The sequence below is a fragment of the Cupressus sempervirens genome, chromosome 4 (genome assembly GCF_028749045.1).
Source record: "Cupressus sempervirens isolate cs-2001-9-10 chromosome 4, ASM2874904v1, whole genome shotgun sequence".
In the NCBI taxonomy this organism is placed as follows: domain Eukaryota; kingdom Viridiplantae; phylum Streptophyta; class Pinopsida; order Cupressales; family Cupressaceae; genus Cupressus; species Cupressus sempervirens.
In genome coordinates, this window is record NC_143121.1 from 807,116,930 (window position 1) to 807,132,129 (window position 15,200).

Below are 15,200 nucleotides of genomic sequence, written 5' to 3' on the forward strand. Positions count from 1 at the left end.
ATAATATAAGTCATAATATTAATAATATATTATAGATTATAATTTACATATGATAATAATAATAATAATATATTATAGATTATAATTTATCTATGATAATAATAATAATATGTATTAATAACATATATATAATATATTATGTTATTATATTTAATAAAAAAATTAGTAAAAATAATAATAATATATATTATATTTATAGATAATGATAATAATAACATAATATATTATTATATATTATATCTTTACGTTACACTATTATTATTAATATATATATATATATATATATAATATTATATAATATATAGATTATATATTATTATATATATAATAGTTATGTTATTATATTATATATTTACATATTTCATAACTTAAATTAGTTATATCACTTACAACTTTGTTTTTCCCTCTAATTTTTGTGCCTTTTCCCTCCAATTTTTATGCCACTGATATTGGATATCAGATCTCATATTGAATATCCGATATGAGATTCGATATCCAATCTCATAATGGATATCCGATCTCAAATCGGATATCCGATAAGGCTTGGGCCTTACTTTCCAGGTTTGGTACCTGGATAAGTGAAAAAAAGTTAGAGCGGATTTTGAAATTCTTTTAGACGTGTTCAAACTCTATTTTTTTCACATCGCCACTTTTTGGCACACCATGATCCTACACATACCCGTATATTTAGAGGACTCAATAGTATATGCTGAATGACCACCCTTGTGGCAAGGGACAAGTGCCTATACCACCTTCCAATGTCTAATAGCATTCCTATGGTGAGTTCTATAGGAGAGATTCTTCCCCCTCCTTGCACAAAGATTATGCCTCCTTTCAGAGGTGAACCAGGTAGCTTCTAACTAAGAGGTTTTTACTTGACTTTTGTTCGTATTAATTCCTGATGGCTCCACAAGTGGAGTTGAGACTAGCAGCCCACACCAACATTTGAGAGTGCACACACTTGCTTAGCCAGACTGGGGCTGGTGCTGGCCAGTGCAACAGACAGAGCTTCCCCTTGATAAGTGATATCAAGAATCAAGGGAAAGAAATTAATCTGGCTTTGGAGTCTTTTGCTCTACAAAGCATATTGATTATAGTGAGTTGGAATCTCTGGCAAAAGGAGTGTGCTCACTTGGGTTATTCTTGGATGTTGGATCACTTCGGCAGGCCCTCTAAAGGATTGACTTGGACTGGTGATTCAAATGCAAGGGTCAAAGTTTCTAATTTCTCTTAAGGGGAAAGAGCATACTCCTCTACCTTACTTTCTAATCCAAACACGCAAAACAAGTTGATTACCAACTTAGCTTAATCAATCTAGACTTGTCTTTTCTTAATATTCTGATTCCCTAAAAGGAAACCATCATCCCTTCATAGAAAAATACCCATACTAGAGAACCACTAAACTGCTTGCCTTCTTCAGAAGTGTCTAGGTCTTTGGTTCACCCTTCGTCATGACCTCTAAGTGGTGAAGAGCATAATCCCCTATTCTTCTGTCTTGCACCCTAGGAAATTCACAAGCCCTAATTAGACTATGTTTTGAAAGCAAGAAAGAAAACACATTGTTTTGTGGGTTTTAAAAGCAGTCTTCATCAAATGTATCTTCAACAATCATCTTGCAAACAAAGGGCCAGTTTCCATTTGAGTGAGTTTTGTAAGGAATCTTTGACAAATGTCTTGCCGACAACAGTTATGCTATAGAAAACTAGAGAAATAGAACAGTAAAGATTCAGAGGAAAACACGTTGGAAAAATAAAATGAAAAAAATGTCAAAAAGTGATAAAATTAAGCTTCTTGTTACAGAATCTCATGCAAAATCTTGTGTAGGGTCATGTGAAATCTTTCACCGAGTCACGTGAGAAAATGATGTGTCGCATGAAGACTTGCACAATGGGGCACTTTTTCTCACAATACAGTTTAAACTTCGTGCAAGAACTTCAAATCCTTGCATGAAAATGGAATGTCTCGCATGAAGATTCGAGTGACTATATCGAATAGTATAGACATAATGCTAAAATAACAGAAAAAATACAGATGAGGCCAAAGAAATTGATTTCCTTGGCCCCACAGTGGGCACCAGAAATGTATATGTGTAAATGTGGCCTCTTTTTAACAAACACACTTCAACACGATCTTTATATGCAGATTCATCTTGGAATGAACATGAGATTGTTCACCCAAGAGGAGTCCTGTAAGATTACCTATTGCCTTCTATCTAGGTGGATTTTGCCTGCTTATGCTCTTAGATTTGAGGTACAGGCAATTAGACCATGCTAAAATGAAGGGTTTAAATGTGATTAAGCCTATATGAGTGCAATTATTCTAAATGTTATGCAAGCATTTATCTAAATAATAAAATAAATTAATCTATATGTGATGCATTGTTTAATCTAAATGATACTAAGATGTTAAGAAAAAGCACATATAAAACTTATGAAAATGGGTATGCAATCTGACAACAATTCAATAGCATAAAAATCCAACCTCTGTAATGAAGAATTATGAGCCTCTTAAATAGAATTCTTGGAATCCATCAACAGGTGAGATAAACTCGAATCAACAGTTAGGATTGAAGCAAAGATTCAATCAAAATTGAAGGTTCTCGATTCAGATGAGGTAAATTGCCTCAGATCTGAGTGTGATAAGTAGTTAATTGAACTTGTCATAAGTGTGAGAGCAAGTTAACTAGATTGACTCTAATTTCGAGAAGTAGTTCACTCAGAGTTTCCATTTAGAACTGAAGAGAAGATTTTGAAGATATTATTTAATTTAATAAAGTGAGATATGATATCATAAATGCATTTTCTATTTAATTGAATAGTCATATTCAATTAATTAAAATAAGCATAATTATGAAATTAAATAAATTTAATCCCTTAGTACATTAGCTTTAGGTGATAATTTAATTTAATAAAAGTATAAATACTTTAAATTAAATTAAATCTTAATTAGTAGGTTTAATGTGACTAATATGAGTAGATACTTTAGGAATTAAATAGATAGTCTAATTAATGCAGATTTAGGATTTTCTGCATTTGACAATTAAGTCAATTACGAACAATTAGAATTAGAATTGCCTAATGAGATAGGACTTTAAGATTGATTAGAATAGACCAGAATTGGTGGTCATGGCAATGAGCCAATTTTGGGGTATTACATAATTGACCTAGAAAAGAACTTGGTATTCCATGTCAAGACCAAGCACATTGATGTGCAACACCATTTTGTGAGAGATGTGATTGAGGAAGAGAAGGTGAAGCTAGAAAAGGTACAAACTTTGAATAGTATTGTCAATTCTAAGTCTATGAGCACAAAAAAAATTCAAATGGTGTTCAAAGTCTATGGGCCTTTTGGCTCCTAGTAGTTAAGTCCATGATAGTACATGGATTCCTTGACTCTTGCAAGGTATTCAACAAGTGGGAGAATTTTGAGAAATATGCATCTCAACCTTGCAATATTCTCTAGTTGATAGCTATCTACATATTTGTGCCTTTTAAAAAACCAAAATTAGTGGTCAAAATATGCCCTATCCATAGTACAATATCTGGTGGGCCATTTTTAGAGGTTATATGGAATATCTCATGACAATTGTAAGGGTGAAAAAAAGGGGATAAATTTTAGATGTGAGGCACTATTTTTAACCTATTTCATGCCTATCTTTGGTAACACAAGTTAAAGATGTGCAACTTGTGTCAAGGAAGTTTTTCACATGGTATTGCAAACTAAAAGTAGTTTCCAAGTTGTGAGAAACCTATAAAGGAGAGCTTTGGGAGGATTTCAAGTGTATTGTCTTTTGTTTACAAGATCAAGTGATAGAAGGATGTTTTTAAGATTCCTCTAGGTTTGAACTAAGGTTATAAGTTCTTGTAAGAACTTGCATTGTAAGTATGTTTTAATCTCCTATTTGTTTGATAATATATATTATGCAGGTCCTACAATGTAGGATTTTTCTCCCATAAGGGTTTCCCCATGATGATCAATGTATTATGTGTTTATTGTTATTTTATTTATGCTCTTATTCATCTCTTGAAATTCCTATAATGGTTAAGTTAAAATATACATAGTCATCTTCCCAACATTACTGTAGGAAATGTTTATACATACCTTTGCGTCCTTATACATCTAAGTTAAAAACTACAAGTAATACAATTTTAGAACATTCCAACTTGGACTTATGCACCACCTCCACACTAAATCTTCTCAAAATAAGAAATTTCTCCTCCATGAAGACTCTTTGATCCCTATGACCAAGGGGATCAAATGTAACTCCCAAGTGCTCAAGTGTGTGCGAGAATTCCATTTATACTCTTTCTACATAGAAGATTATTTTTAGTAGTTGGAGATGTCTCTCTAAGTCCCTCCATGTGTGGCACCCCACTCCATAAGAGATAAATAATTATATAACATATTAATAGAATGCAACACTTACAATAACATTAACATCATGATATTGTTGATAAATTCATCTCATTAACTTACATTTTTTCAACTATATTTCACTTTTATATTCATGTTAAGAAAAATAAAGTTGTGTTAGGAAAACATGATTTATTTGTTTGATGCTATATATTAAACTAACAAGAATGAGTCATATATATAGAAAACTACATAGTTTATTAAAAAAAAATATTGTTTACATTGATTAGAAATATTTATCCTCAAATATTGGACAAATATCAAAATAATGTGTGAAATTTTTTAGTAGTGACATCTTATATTGATGAAAAGCTACATACACAAAGTACGTAAAGGGTATAATAGATGTCAAGTTAAAGGATAAAATATTGCCTATGACTGAAAATTATGAAAAGTACATTATTTTGCACATGATGAAGACACTTTTTGTGTATTGGAAATAAATATAGAAAACATTGTGAATAGAGAGGTAGCATTGCTTAATAAGGTCTAGCTTCAATTTGAATTTGTTGGTGAGTTCAAATGATTCTCATTTGCCTTATAGTGATGACCACATCCATTTGTATTCTAGAAAAAAATGAGTTTATCCATAATATTTACAGTGTCTTGTTGTGGATAGTTGTGTGAGCTTCTATTTTAACTTATGCACCAATTATAAGGTGTTTTCTAGTCTATATTTTTTTATAGTGAATTGATGATGTGTTCCAATTTATCATATATTTATAAGTATAAGAGGAGACTCGAGAAATTCAAATTATACCATCAATTAAAATATATAAAATTTGATTGCATTACCTGAGAAGTCTGATTTTACACTTTCATAACATTGAAGTGAAATTTAGAATCAAATTATTGTATAAATATTTCTTAAATTTTAGAATTATTGTATTTAATTTCTTCAAGTTTTAGTGAGGTTATTGTCTTTAATTTATTTTAGTTTTAGTAAGGTTACAAATGACATGTTCATCCTCACTTATAGACATCCAGATTCAAACCTAAAAACATATTAGACCAACTAAGACACAAATCTATAATCACAATGATCCAAAGAAGATTTAGACCTTAACAGTCATAAGAACACCTCCACCGCTACCACTTTACCACCACACCCTAATCTCTCAAACTTCAAATAAATAATAAATATAAATATTTATTTGAACTGAAAGACAGTAACAGTAAAACTATCCTAGTGAGCCCAAATGTTATAACCGTGTTTATAGTACCATCTATCAAAGACATGAAATTCGTACCGGACACTATCCAGACGGCTGTAAAAACAATTTACACCACTTCTAGAAACACTTATAGCAAGTTCACATAAACCATGGAAAATACATGTCAATATCATCTCTGATAGTAAGTGTGAGCAATTACAATCAATGACAACGAGACCCGTGAGCTTGTACCTTATTTCAGAGGCAGAAACTTGTTTTAGGGCACCCATTTGTTAATGTTTTCAACATGGGCAGAATTGTCTTTCAACTTTTAAGAACATGCTTCTTGCCCTGCCTCAATTTGTACCATGAATTAAGCTCAGCATTTTGTCTTCTTATAATACAATCCCTGCTAAACACTGTCCAGTCGTTTTACAATGGGTTGGCAACACTGAATTACTTTTCAGACTTCTGAAATGGCTGCTACAGTAATTTGTACCATTGTCTTCAAGCTTTGGTTGATTTGTTCTACATATATCTCTCCATAATTCATAAAATGTTCAAAAAGAGGTTTTGCAATATGAGGATACTTCGTGGTGCCACATTGATACTGATTTTCTTCTTGCTGATGAATACCAATGCTTCTTCTGCTTCAAGACTATTACTATCTGGTCCGTCACTTCTTCTTAATCCATTGCATACATTAATATGTTGGGTTATTTGCAGAGATCCTTATTTCAATTGAGGAGCAGCCAAATCTGTCTTCTGTTGTTTTGTTTTATAGAACTTAGTATTATCTACATAAAATATATGTCTATTGAGAGGATAGGAATCTGGATTTCTTCTTTAACAATCCTTTTTGATTAAGAGAAAGTTTGTTCTAATGATTTTGTGGATAGACGTAATCTACAATGACAGCTCTTAGTTAAGTGTAATTTTTATGACAGCAACTTTTTGTGTTTTAAAAGGAAAACAATGTTTTTATAGTGTTTTGAGTTTTATATTATGGTTTTCATGACCCATCATGAAATGTGATTCAAATGTTTGACAAAACAAATTTTTAATAATCTAATCCAAAAAGGAAAAAATCCTACCCTATTGTGAAAAAATTTCTCAGTGTATGCTCTATAAGTTGTATTCCAATGTTTTATTGTATAAACTAAAGCTGCTGTAAACTATAGGATGTGATTTTCCTATTCATCCATTTTTCTTCATCTGTAACTGCAGATAAGAGGCATGAAATAGGCAAAGCCCACAAACTCTCTGGCCACCAGTATAAGGTAACTTTCATTTATTTCTCTATAGAAATGCAAACACGTCGATTTAAGATATCAGATTTATTTATTCAATTTGTTTCCACAATTTTTAGATTATCTTGATATAAGATAGACCACAGAGTGTTATAGAAATAAAATTTCATTTCATTTCGAAGCTTAACATTCTAAACATTTTTGTGAATGGTAAAAGTGCTTTGGCTTATGCCTGGTTAGGGTTGATCAACACAGTTGACTGATCTCTGTGAGATGTTGCCCTTGCAGGCTTCAGAGCATACCAAAAAGGAAATCAAATGCCAATCCATGGGTGGAAAAGAAAATTGTCAAGATGAAGAGTTCTATCATACTGATTACATCTATACTAATTTTGAACCTGGGCATTAGAATTTTTAAAATGAAGATATGATACCACCATCTTACAGCTAGACCATTCATATAGTTCAGCATCGTACTTCTATTAATTTAGGCACAGTATCCTATACATCCTATACATATTGTTTTACTGTGTATTTAGTACATGTATTAACATTATGTTGGTTTTCATTTGAACCAGTTATAGAAATCTTCTCAATGTTTATCTTGAGATTTATGAAGTATTTTCTTTATGACGAAAATCTGCAAACTAGCCTATCTGCTTATTCCAAGTTTACTGAATTCAAATCTGTTTTCTCTATCTTGTTTTCAGAAGACTTATTCCCTTGAAAAGAATCTGGATAATCTCTATTTCAGTTTAATTAGATAATTTTCTGCATTTCTCTCATCTCCATAATACATGGAACTATATGAAAGAATCTACAGTGTTTCTCTCATGAATCTTAATGACGTGATCTGAAACTTATATGGCAAAATTCAGCCAAGTGTTCACCATTATTCAGAGATTTTGGATTCTCACATGGAATTAGATTCTTCTATATTGAGATCGGAGGATCTTACTTGTATTGAGTGAGTCATATTCTTGTGCTTCAGTATAAGTATCTGATAGAAATGAACAGTTTCCGAAGAGAAGATTCGAGTCAAATTTGTTAACGAATTGTTCGCTCTCCTAGCATATTCAGGATCGCTTTTAATATTTTTGGTTCAGCAAAATATTTAGTTTTCTGATTATTTTAGCTGATTTTAGTGTTATTGATTATTATTTTTTTAATCTTGGACCCTATATTCGTGTTTATACTTTGACGGTTTGTATGTAATAAAAAAAGTGTATCTATATACATGACTTGTTATTTCAATTCCTTTGACATTCTTAAAAAGGTTAAAAAATACATTCACTATTTTGTGTATGAATTTATTTTTAAAAATCAATTTTATAATACTGATTTTCTATTAAGTTTTGGTTTTTTTTTTATGCTATTTTTAAAATATCTTTTTTATATTATGTATGTTTTATTTTATAGTTAGACTATCATTGTTCTAGATGTGACTTATTCATAACATCACTAACATCTAAATGAAACACTTCCTCCATTTTTATAACATCATAGTAGTGGTTCTTAGCATTATTAAGATTTTCCATATTCAAATGTACACTAGGTAAAAAAGTTCACAAATATCAAGAATCCATCTTTGCTTTAGGAAATTATATATTGTAAGGAAAATTAGGCCAAATAGACTATTGCGTTATTAAAATTACATTGAAGGATATGAGAGGATATGAGACCATTACTGTAGTTTTTTTCATAGGCCTTTGATTTTAGATTAGTGCTAGATTCTAGTTTTTATCTCTTTATTGCAACATCATAACAAACAAAATTAATATTATGTGAATTTGAAGTATTAATTTCATTTGAATTCTATTTTTAGTTGTTATCTATTTATAATCTCAACTTATTTTATTTATTCAATTTATTATACTTATACACATACAAATGTGTACATGTATATATAGTAATAAGATGATTAGGTATAGTGAGGGATGATTTTTTTAACATGTGTCAAAATTAAACAAAATGGTTGACTAGAAACTACAACTAAACCTTATTGTAATCTTCACCCCAAACATTGTCACTAGGTCAAGAAGACTAGTTCTATATTACCCAAGTATATAATTGATAAGGTTACGCTTTGACACAAAATGCATCTTTGAAACCTCACCTTCAAAATAGTTTCTTGATATATCAACAATCATGGGTGCACAAGGACTAATTTATTACACCACTCTATTTACTAAGACATTAATTTGAATAAAGTGGCATTCAAGTGTGGTGCCAAATTGGTACTTATTCTGAAAGGAAATCACAATACACTAAGAAGAAAACAAATTGGGATTGAAAAAAAAGAGCTATTTATTTTTCATATAACATTGATTATGTAGTCTTCTAATAGAACATACTTAGTCATTCATTTTCTACAACTTCATATAGCCACATATAAACTAAGAAAAATCATTGCAAGCTTTCAATATTTTCAAAATATGATTACATTAATCTAACTCAATATTACATTTACACTATTAAATATGGAAATTATAAACCATTTGATGTAGGAGCATCCTAGGTGTAAGAACAATCTTGCATTACCAAAAAATATTTCTATTTTTGTCTTTTGAATAAGGCTTTCTTTAGTGTAGAGTTGTTATTTGTGGAAGCTTATTATTTTTAGTAAGTTGGTCATATGAGCTCGAAATATTCTAATTTCATATCTGGAGGTTCATCTTAGATATATTAGCCCACCAAATGAGTTTCATTGTCATATCTTATGTATTGGTGAATTATTGTCAATTTATGGTATGAATTATTGGTATAAAAAGTCTGAGATCAGTTTTGAAGGCCTTAGAGGCTATGGAACAAGGTCAAACCTCAGCTAATGGATACTTGTGCAATCCACCATTGTAGAATAGGAGCTTTCATTTCTAGAAAGTGGTTATAATAGCCAATCGGGTCAATGATTTTAGAGTTAGCGTCTTCGAAAGTTGGACTACCCAAAAATCTTGAAAATATAATTTGTAATGGCTCTGAGCATATTTATTAGACATTACATAATCAATCATGCTAAATTGCTTGCTAGTGAGAAGGGGGAAATTATCTATACTTTTAAATTTTTGCGTTGATGATGATGTTAGAAAAGGATGACATCAACATAAAATAAAATTATTGCGATTGATGAGGCTAGCATGATAGGGAAGATGATTCCATCATGTTACTTACTAGTGAAAGAAATGCAAAAAATTATAGAATTATTTAGATGAAAATAAGGAAAAGAAAATCATATAGTTTTGAAAGACTTAGAATAATTTGGAAAGGGCTAGGGAAGATGTAAAAACTTGAGGATCATAGATGCCCCTTAAAATATGTGGTAAAAGTAGTTGAAGAAAAAGAAAAGTTCAAATTCCAATAACGAAAATAGGGCACCATCTAGAAACACAAAAGTAATCACAAGTGAGCTATTTAAAATTTCTTCATTCATTAACTTGGTGCAAATAAAACTAAGATACATCCAAAAAGTAAGTAGTTTAAGAAAAAATTGATAATAAAAAATCTGAATCCCAAGAGGATCTTGAAGAGAGTGAGAGATAAAGAGAGTAACTAGAGACATATAGTAATAGAAAGGGAGGAAAGAGAAGAGAGATTTGAAGAGCTAGAGATGATTAGTGGATATAAATACTATATAATGAATTAAAATAATTAATGCTTTCATTATCAATATACATAAATACTATATAAAAATCACACTAATCATTATCACATTCAATATTGAGTATTTTTTAACCCATTCCAATTCATTAAATTACTGCATATATGCATCAAACATTTAAAATACTCATTTCAATAAGGTCATGATGAAATATACAATGTTATGATGATAACTTTTGTTGTCAAAAGCTAAAATATCATTAGCCTATATAATTACTCAAAATGTGCCCTATCTAGAGTAAGTATGTGAAGATTATTTAGGAGAAATAGTGTGTAACTTGCAAGGTAATACATAATGTACACCTTCTCTAGGAATAATGTGTGGATATTTGGACTAAGCCTATTACATATTTGGTTTTAGGTTTATTCTTTGGCCAATTGAAAATGTGATAATCATAGTTTGGGACAACTTGTGATTATAAACATGTGATGGAAATGCATATAATATATTTGATCTAGGCTCATTTCTAGTGTGTTTGTTAGATTTGACATGCAAATATGTGGTCTTTTCTCAAGGAGGAACCATGTGCATGATTATTTGTTTATTTTTATTTCGAGATCATAGACACATTGAGTGAATGATTTGATCTAGACCATACCTAATAGAGGTTAAAGTTTGGATTATGAGGGTCTTCATATAACATATATTTTGTATATATTGGTATAATTGAGATTGGTGTTTCACATATTGAGTTGATGCTTAAATCTTGGATTGGGGAATTTTATCTCAAATAGGTTGGTTCCTAATTCACATTGTAAGTTATTTATCATATCTTAATGAGGATGGATCTAGGTAGTAACCACTATTGTCACCCATTTGCATGACTAATTCTTTTATTCTTTATTGGTTTAAAATTAAGGATGACTAATACAATTTTTTTATTATGATTTTCATTTGAGTTTGGTTTTGATGCTTGGAGAATCTCTTAATGATAGTGAATATTCAATCAAGTTGAGATTGACATATATTGATTCACCTACCCTTCAGTAAATGTGGATTCTTAACACTTTTTGCATAATCATATGCTAAACCATGAGACATGGATATCCAAATGTAATACTATATTAGTGTAGATCTATGAGGATATAAACTATATAGACATTTTTATTTTATGAATAAATGCACCATCACATATATGTTATATTTCTTTTTTAGTTGTAAATCCATGTTGTTATTTTTCTATTTGATAACCTCCTACTCTATCTTGCAAAACCTTAACCTCTAAACTAAACTTCTCTCAAATAAAAACAACTGAGAATTTCATGAAGGAAAAATTCATTGTACAAATTTAATAAAAATATATAAATAAACTAGTTGTTACAAAGTAGTTGATCACATGTCATCCACCAACTATGTCGATCTTAGGAGTTTTAAAATTTAAATTTGATCATTATGTTTATCATTAAAATATGATTTATTAGTTTATATAATTTTATATATAGATTATCTATTACTATATTATTATAATAAGAGTACTATTTATAATCCCAAGTCTTATATTTTATAATACATTAGAGGTAAAAGAACTGACAAGTGCCAGGCGTATCTAAAATATAGAGATCCAAAGAGAAAGATAAAATATAAAGTTATGGTTCACTCAAAGTAATTGATCTTTATGTAGGAAAGACTCAACATGTTATTTTTTAGACCATTTATTGTTCCAATCTTGATCAATACTAACTTATTTCTAGATTAGTGACTATAGACTTGGTGAGATGGAGAACATGGACCGTGAGTCATGTGTTATACTCTTTTGAATTTGATGTTTTCTACAAATTTTCTAATTATTATCATTTCACAAGAAATATTACTATCTAATTCATGGTTAATCATATGTTAGATAATTAGAATGTAGTTATGAGATTCATCGTATAAATTTGTGGGGTAATTTGAGTACTCTATTATAATGGTTATTTTTATGTCAAATTTGAACATAGTAAATATTGATGTATTTTCAAATTTGGAAAGAGTTTTTAAAACTATAATCTCTAGACACATTCATATGCATCACTAAATATGTTAAGTTCGTGGTTGCTATACATGCTTGTAAGGAAGTCATTTGGCTTAAGATATTATTTTTGGATTTCAAGCTAAGTTAAGGAGCTATAAGAGTTCTTTGAGATATTTAAAATGTCACATATTTGGAAAAAACTACATAAATTTTCACATGAGGATGAAAGACATTGATATAGCCTCACTTTTTCTTGCACCTTCATGAATCCCAACTTGACAATATGTAAGACAAAGATAAGGCAAATTGAGTATTAGGCTGAGATACATGGACACATTTGAGCAAGTGAAAATGAAAGAAATGTATCACATATCATTTTGTGAACATGATATGGTAGATGCTATGATGGATTAAAGAAAATGGTCAAGAAAAAGAAATTTAGGTGGTGTAATAAGTCTATGGGCCTCTTTTCCTCCAACATATTATTTACAATGATAGTATTTTCTTTGATTCTACAATATTTTTAATAAGTGGGATAGTCTTTGAAAGGATTCTCAACCTTTCATTTTAAATCTAAATGTAAAAAATATATTTTTGGAGAATAAAATATTAGAATATAATTTTATGAGCTTTAGATGTTTATTTTCCATTAGAAGAGGTTAAAGTAGACACTATTTATAAAAAGTTAATTATGACAACATATATCTCTTCAAAATATTATTTTTCTTGAAGATAACACTAATTAATTCTCAAAAAAAAATTTAATGTATTAGTTGTGTCTTCCAGATTAGAAATGTAAAAGTATCTATGTCACATAAAATAATTAGAATAGAAAATTACACTTATTAACTATTGGAAATGTGAAAGCATCTATGTCACATAAAATAGCTATAATTGATAATTACACTTATTAAACAATGTATTACGCATTATATGTCATCTTCAAAAATAGATAATGAAGTCAAACTAAACAAATATTTTTCTTATAAATTAAACCTCCCATATTTGTTGTCATTTATTTATTTATTGATATTCCACTTTTTTTTAAAATATCCTCTTTGAAAATAATATAGCTAAAAATTAAATAAAGAAAAAACTCATGATAAAGTTATGTATCTATAATGTTGTTTTTCTAGTATAAGTAAGGATGTGAAGACTTATCTTCTAGAAACAAAATTTAGAGTTTATACTAATCTTAAGTGTTGAGTCTTATAAAGAAAGCTAAAATAAAAATTTATGATTAGGTCAAAGTAATTTTTGAGCTTTATGTTGGAAAAATAAATCATATTACTTATTTATGGACCATTGAGTGTTCCACTTTTGATCAAGACTAGCTTAATTATAGAGTAGTGCCTACTAAGTTTGGGAACATGTCTTGAGTTTATTTTGCTAGTACTAATTGAATCATGATGTGTTCGATGATTTCTACATAGATTAATATTTCCTACGAAACAATAATTCTTAGCCAATTCATGTTTAAGCCTAGATGAGACCATTCAAATGTAGTTAGGAGGGTCAACATAATTTTTTTGGGTACCTTTGAGTACTATATTTTTTTTACTAGAGTAAGTCTATATAGGATAAAAATATATTGGATATTAATATATTTAGATTGAATAAAATAAGTTTTTAAGATAGAAGCTTTACAAATAGACATGAATTATTATATGTATTGATCTCATTGTTGCTACTCATGCCTACAAGGTGGCTATCTAGATTAAGATATTGTGTTTGGATGTGAGACTAAGTCGAGGGGTTATACAGGTTCTTTGTGATAGGTTTTTTTACCAAAAGAGGGGTAGATTTATTGAAATACAAAGAGATACAAAAAAATAGCTTAACAAAAATCTCTAGAGAACTCCATCTTGATCAATACTCCATCAAAATCATGAGATAAAATTCGGGGTAATTGCCCCTTATCAACATATTGTAGTTTAGCATGCAAGTTGAAGCACATTTAGCCTAACAATCAACAACACAGTTCTACTCTTGAGGTTTGTGCATAAAACTATCCAAGTCAAGAGACCTTCATAAGTGAAGAATCTTAATTAGAAAGTTCACAACCACGTAAGAATAAATCTCATGAATAATCATATGCCAACCATACACATAGCATTGATCCACAACAAACAAGATGGATAAAGCCTCCATACAATTATTAGTATGGAATCCCTTATACATAGAGAAAAGAAACCAAACTTCACTAGAAATACTACAAATAAATTCCCCAATGTCAACAATGCCTACATTCCCTTGAAAATAACCAATCGTGTTAACTTTGAGGACTCCAAGGACAAGATGAGTCCAACGCCCCTCATGACTATGTTTTTGACAAAAGACTTGACCTTTCATGTGAGGATGAAGGATATAGATAAAAAAAAAATCTTGTTCATGACAAGGTGGAGGATATGATGCATTAATAAATCTAGTCAACAAGAATTAATTTAGGTGGTTTTAAAAGTTAACGAGTCTCTTAGGCAAGAGCCTACAACACAACGGTAAATTGTGAGCCTCTTGTCTTGGAGGTCTTGCATTTGACTCTAATAAATTACAACATGTAGTAATAATTAATCTTGGATTCATCCTCTTCTCGATAAAAAAAGAAGTTAATGGACCTCTTAAATAAAAGTTGTTTTATTTAGGATAATAGAACATAAAAATATAATTTTATGAACTCCACATATATTTTTTTACTTATAAAAGGTCAAATAGTTCTTAACTAGATAAATGCTAAAAATAAAATGTATATCTCTTCAAAATATTCTTTATTTAAAAAAA